Consider the following 6,791-nt stretch of genomic DNA (forward strand, 5'->3'; position numbering starts at 1 on the left):
TTGTTACCATTTCATAAAAATCTCATTCTCTCATTAAAAAGGAATATTTCAAGAATTTTATTATCAAGCAATACCGTTAGTTTGCTCAAATTAAATAACTCAAAATAAATTAAAGCCTGTGACACTGGATTGCAATATTATAATTTTATGTATGTGCAGCTGTTAGTTGAAAAATTAAACATACACTCTCAAAGATTTTAAAATGGAAAGCTGTTTTGTAACTTATTTCAAAGAGGAAAATGGAAGTACAGTGTTATTCTCTTAAAAACACACAATTGTGAGGATGGCACAGGACTGGACAGTCTTTCGTTCGGTTGTGCGCAGGGTCTCTGGGGCTCACCAAGAGCCCCTAATAACAACGACAACCACAACAGCTGGATGAGACCCAAACGGTGACGTACCGGGAAGGGGGCCTGGCGTGGGCAGGCTTGTGTGGGAGGCACCTGAACTAAGCGCTGGTCTGTGTCGAGCAGCCTGTGGTCCTCATGACCCCGGAGTGCTCTACTTGGAGAGCTGGGGGGTCATGGGAAGAGGGACACTGCTGACACACCCACTTTTGCCACTGAAAAATGGTGGAGAAGCTGATGGAATATGGTTCCCTCTGCAGCTGGTGTGAGACCCCGGGTCCCAATGACTCAGAAAGTCACAGAGCAGTGGAGAGGGCCAGCAGGAGTCTGCTGCCACCACAGTATCGCTCATCCCTCTCCTCATCAATAACAGTAAGCTTTAAAGAGTAACGGCTGTACTTCTGGCCAAGTCTTGTGCTGAGATCTAGTCTGGAAACATAAGAAAGGAGGAATCTGGGAAAGGCGCTGACAGATTAGCCACGTGGATGCAGTACTGAACACCCCACAGAGCCGTGGAGGCTTAAAAACAGTGACTGTAAAAAGCATAGCATTTGTTTTAAAGGACTACTCTTTTATTATTATTATTATTAATCATTTTATTGGGGGCTCGTGCAACTCTTATCACAATCCATACATACATCAATTGTGTAAAGCACATTTGTACATTAATTGCCCTCATCATTCTCAAAACATTTGCTCTCCACTTAAGTCTCTGGCATCAGCTCCTCTTATTTCCCCCCCTCTCCCTTCCCCCCTCCCTTATGAACCCGTGATAATTTATAAAGTATTATTATTTTGTCATGTTTACACTGTCCGACGTCTCCCTTCACCCACTTTTCTTTTGTCCATCCACCAGGGAGGAGGTCACATGTAGATCCTTGTAATCTATTCCCCCTTTCCAACCCACCCTTCCTCCACCCTCCAGGCATCGCCACTCTCAGCACTGGTCCTGAAGGCATCATCCATCCTGGATTCCCTGTGTTTCCAGCTCTTAGCTGTACTAGAGCACATGCTCTGGTCTAGCAGGATTTGTAAGGTAGAATTGGGATCATGATAGTGGGTGGGAGTGGGGGAGGGGAGGAAACATTTAGGAACTAGAGGAAAGTTGCATGTTTCATCATTGCTACACTGCACCCTAACTGGCTTGTCTCCTCTCTGAAACCTTTTGTAAGAGGATATCCTGCTGCCTACAGATGGGTCTTGGGTCCCCAATCTGTACTCCCCCTCATTCACAATGATACGATTTTTTTGTTCTTTGATGCCTTATAACTGAACTGGTCCCTTCAGCACTTCGTGATCACACAGGCTGGTGTGCTTATGCCATGTGGGCTTTGTTGCTTCTTGGTTAGATGGCCGCTTGTTTACCTTCAAGTCCTTAAGACCCTAGATGTTATATCTTTTGATAGCTGGGCTCCATCAGCTTTCTTCACCACATTTGCTTATGCACACATTTGTCTTCAGCGATTGTGTTGGGAAGGTGAGCAACATGCAATGCCAGTTTAATAAAACAAAGTGTTCTTGCATTGAGGGAGTACTTGAGTGGAGGCCCAATGTCCAATTGCCACCTTAATACTAAACCTATAAATATATGCACATAGATTTGTTTCCCCTAAATGCTTACTCTTAATGATAGTTACATAACACGAACATAATTCAGCATCAAATGTATTGATTAAAAAATGGTTGACGTGGCAAATGCTTTGCTTTTAAGTATAGCCGTTATACATATACTATAGCCCATTGCTGTAGAGTTGATTCTGACTTATGGCGACCCTCTAGGCCAGAGCAGGATGATCCCATAGGGCTTCTACAGCTATATGTCTATTAGGAAGCGTACTGCCGTGTGTAACTTCTGTGGGGTGACTGGTGGGTTTGAACTGCCAGTGCTTTGATTAGCAGCACTTAACCACTGCACTACCTGGCCCCTCCTCATAGACGTGTGTGTATGCTTACCACAATGAAACTTTTTTTAAGAGAAGGGGGAAAAAAAGAGGAAGGTTCATTTAATTTAGTCATTAAAGAATGCCTGCCTTGAGGATTCTGCTTTTTCAGGATCAATCTGCATGAGATCAGAGAGCCAACAGAGCATCCAAAGATTAGACAGTGAATGAGGCCGGAAGGCAAGAGTAGTTATACCCCTGAATTGTGCATGTGGACACTTGACTTGGTGTGGGGTTTCCCTGTGTGTCAGGGGGCTTCTCGTATGTTCTCAATGATAGCACATCAAAGATGGATAGATAGGTAGATAGATAGATAGATAGATAGATAGATAGATAGATAGATAGATAGATGATAGATAGATAGATGATAGATATCAGGGGAACAGGAAATGAGGAGGTTCTGTGGGATGGAGGGAGGATGACGAAGCAATGACAGCATGTTTCCATCCTAATAGGCTTGACCCAAAGGGAGACGGATGATTGGTCCACACGTCTCTAAGATTTAGGGCTGCCTTACTTCAGCAGCAATCAAAGCTGGATGGTTCCTTTTTGATGTTCCGCAAGAAAGAGAACAGCCCAACATTTCCAGGAAAAGCTCTGAGATGTACTCTTCTTATGGGCTGAGGTTATTTGCTTAGCCTTTAAATGCATTTCTACAACCAATAAAAAGGGATGTTCGGATTGACAAAGCCAGAATCGCCTGCCCGGCCCCCCCCAGTGAGAAAGTGGGGGCTAGAGGGAGCAAGTGTTCACTGTAATCATCTGAACAAATGTCATGTTATGTTAAGTCAGTGATAAATGCGGCTAGGAAGCCACTGGAGAAGAGTAACTTGCAGTCTGTTGTTGCCAAGGGCTGTTATCGGTGCCGACGCATAGCAGCTCTGAGTACAGCAGACTGAAACAGGGCGCGGTCCTGCACTGTGCTCACACTGCCTATGTTTGAGTCCATTGCTGCAGCCACTGTCGATCCGTCTCAGGAAGGCCCTCCTCTCTTTCTCACTGCCACTCTGCCAAGCGTGATGCGTGACGTCCTTGCCCAGAGGCTGTTTCCTCCTGCTATCATGTCCTCAGTACAAGAGACAAAGTCTCACCATCCTCACTTCCAAAGAGAAACCCACCTGCTCTTCTTCAATTGCTGATCTGTTTGTTCTTTGACAGTGTGCAGCATCTTTGGAATTCGTCACCTGCACCATATTCTCAGGGCTTCCGTTCTTCTTTGGCTGTCCAAACGCATCCAGTCTTTTCAAACCTATGAGGTGTTGGAAAACCTGTGTGGACTGGAGACACAGGGAATCCAGGACGATGATCCCTTCAGGACCAGTGGTGAGAGTGGCGATACCAGGAGGGTGGAAGGAAGGTGGGGTGGAAAGGGGGAACCGATCACAAGGATCTACATATAACCTCCTCCCTGGGTGATGGAGAACAGAAAATGGGCGAAGGGAGACATCAGACAGTGTACGATATGACAAAATAATAATTAATAAATTATCAAGGCTTCATGAAGGAGGGGACAGCAGGAGGGAAGGGGAAATAAAAGGAGCTGATGCCAGGGGCTTAAGTGGAGAGCAAATGTTTTGAGAATGATGAGAGAGATGAATGTACACGTGTGCTTTACACAATTGATGTATGTCTGGATTGTGATAGGAGTTGTATGAGCCCCTAATAAAATAATTTTTTAAAAAAGAAAATGTGTGTGGTCACAGTGACATCTCTGCTCTCTGGCACTTTAAAGAGTTCTTTTGCAACTGAGTTTTCCATTGCTCAGCAGATTCCCCCCCCCCCCCTCTTTTGCTTTTTGACTCTCATTTCCATGGGCTTTGGTTGTGGATGCAAGTAAACTGAATCCTTTAACCTGTAAACTTTTCTCTGTTTACCATGTTACTGATGGGTCCGGTTGTGGGGTCTTTTACTTGCTTCACACTGAGGTGTGAGCCATAGGGAAGGCTGCAGTCTTTGATCTGCACCTTAAGGGCCTCTTGTCCTCTTGATGTTCAGCAAACAAGAATGTCAGGTTGTTGATGGGCCGTCCACACGTGTCCGAGAAATAAAAAAAAAAGAACACCTGAGGATGAGTGTGGTCACTTTTTGATGGCTAGAGGTACTTGCATCTTGTTTATATAAGAAGCAGGTAAAACCTACTCCCCTCGCCTTGATTCTTATGCCCACCCTGTAGAATAGAGTGGAACCGCCCCACAGGGCTTCCAAGTTATAAATGTGCACAGAGGCGGCCTGCCCCATCTTTCTCCAGAGGAACAGTGAGCTGAAACCGCCAACGTGTCAGTTAGCAGGGCACCTAGATGTTTGATCTGACCAATGCACCTCAGGCAAAGCCTGGAGGCTTGTGTGTTGCTGTGAAACAGAGCAGGTTTCAGCGGAGCTTCCAGCGGAAAGAAGCCTAGGAAGAAAGACCTGGTCACCCCCTTCCAAAAATCAGCCCAGGATCACAATGGCCCAGCTCACAATTGATGATGAGATGAAGCAAGGCCCAGTACTCTGTTGTTCCTTTGTGCATGGGGTCACTCCGAGTTGAGGTATTGGTCGGGCAGCTGGCATCAGCAACTTCGATGATAGGCTCTCAGCTATAACTGGCATAAAATGTCTTTGGGTTTCACAATTATTAGTTTCCTATATGCAACCAAACCCAATCAGTAAATTAAGATGACAAAGATCTCTTCAAAGCATGACATTTATTTTACTAATCATTAACTCTGTGGAATACAGGAAGGGCCAGGGTAAGTAACAAGATATCATTTGGCCCACTGGAAGGCAGTAGTTTCTGGATGCCAGCCAAGCACTTACACAGGCAGCCCATGGATTATGAACGCGCCCTACTGAGCATGTCTGTAAGTCGAGTGCGTAGGTAAATCAGAACAGGTGCGTATAGTTCTCATTTAACCTTACTTCAGTATAAGATTCAGAGGAGGAGGTAGAACGAAGGATCTCATTGCTGATGCCAGGTGGATCCTGGCTTAAAGCAGAGATCCAGAAAGATGGGTACGTGTGTGTTGTTGACTCTGCACGAGCATCTGGCGGTGTGGAACGTGGCCCACTGTGGAGAGCCTTGAGAAGAACAGGGATTTCAGGGCTCTGTACTGCGCTCATGCGGAACCTCTGCATGGATCAAGAGGCCGTTGTGCACACCGGACAAGGGATACTGCGTGGTTTAAAGTGAGGACAGATGTGATCAGGATAGTATCCTCTCTTCACACTCACTCCATCTGCACGCGGAGCGAATCGTTAGAGAAGCTGGGTTTTATGGGGGAGAACAGGGCATCAGGACCTGAGGAAGGCTGATTCACCACCTTTACTATGCAAATGACATGGCCTTGCTTGCTGAAAATGAGGACTTGAAACCCTTGCTGATGAAGATCAAGGCTTGCAGCCTTCAGTGTGGATGACAATTTAATGCAAAGAAAACAAAAGCTCTCCCTACTGGACCAGTAGGCAACATCACGATAAACAGAGAGCAGATTGAAGCTGTCAAGGGTTTCATCTTGTGTGGATCCAGTCACTGCTCACGGAAGCAGCAGTCAAGAGATCAAAAAGTGCATTGCTTTGGGTAACTGCTGCCCAAGACTGCTTTAACAGGACGGAAAGCTAGGATGTCACTTTCCAGACTAAGGTGCGCCTGACCCAACTCCTGGTATTTTCAATGACCTCATATGCATATGAAAGTTGGACATGGAATAAAAAGACTGAATAAAAATTGATGCAGATGACTTATGATGCTGGAGAAGAATATTGAAAGGACCATGGATTGCCAGAAGAACGAACGGGCTTGTCTTAGAAGAAGTCCAGCCAGAATACTCTTTGGAAGCGAGGATGGGGAGACATCATCGCACACACTTTGGACATGTTCTCAGAAGAGAGCAGTTCCTGGAGAAGGACATCGTACTTGGTAAAAGGAGCAGGATCCCCAACATACAGGGAACAAACAGGGAAAAAGAGCAAGATCCCCCAACAAGATGGATCCACACAGTGGCTGCAATGACGGGCTCGGTGGTGAGGATGACGCAGGACCAGGCAGTGCTTCCCTCTGTTGTCCAGAGGCTCACTCGGAGTCAAAACCCACTCCCAGGCACTTAACAACAGCAGCAGTGACAGTGTAGTGCAAGAAAAGGGTCTTGGTGACCATAATGGACTGTTAACCAAAGGGTTAGTGGTTCAAAGCCATCCGCCTCTCCTAGAGAGAAAGCGGAGGCAGTTCTTTCTGTCAATGTTCACAGCCTCCGAACCCTACGGGGCAGTTCTCTTCTGTCCTACTGGGTCTTTATGAGTCAGCATCAACTCAACAGCCGTGAGGTTAGTGTTCGAAAAGACTGAAAGCGTTCCTGTGATTTAAAAGTTGCACAAGCAGCGGGGAAGCTGGCTGTGATGAAGAATGTGTGTGCGTAGGGGCTGGTGCAAAGTGAGGGCCATTTACGGAGCGTTGAAGCAGGAGTGGTCTGTCGGCATTGGGAACCAGGCAACCGCCTGGTCGTGCCATGTTCTGCGCCAGTGTCAA

Source organism: Tenrec ecaudatus, chromosome 1 (genome assembly GCF_050624435.1).
Source record: "Tenrec ecaudatus isolate mTenEca1 chromosome 1, mTenEca1.hap1, whole genome shotgun sequence".
NCBI lineage: Eukaryota > Metazoa > Chordata > Mammalia > Afrosoricida > Tenrecidae > Tenrec > Tenrec ecaudatus.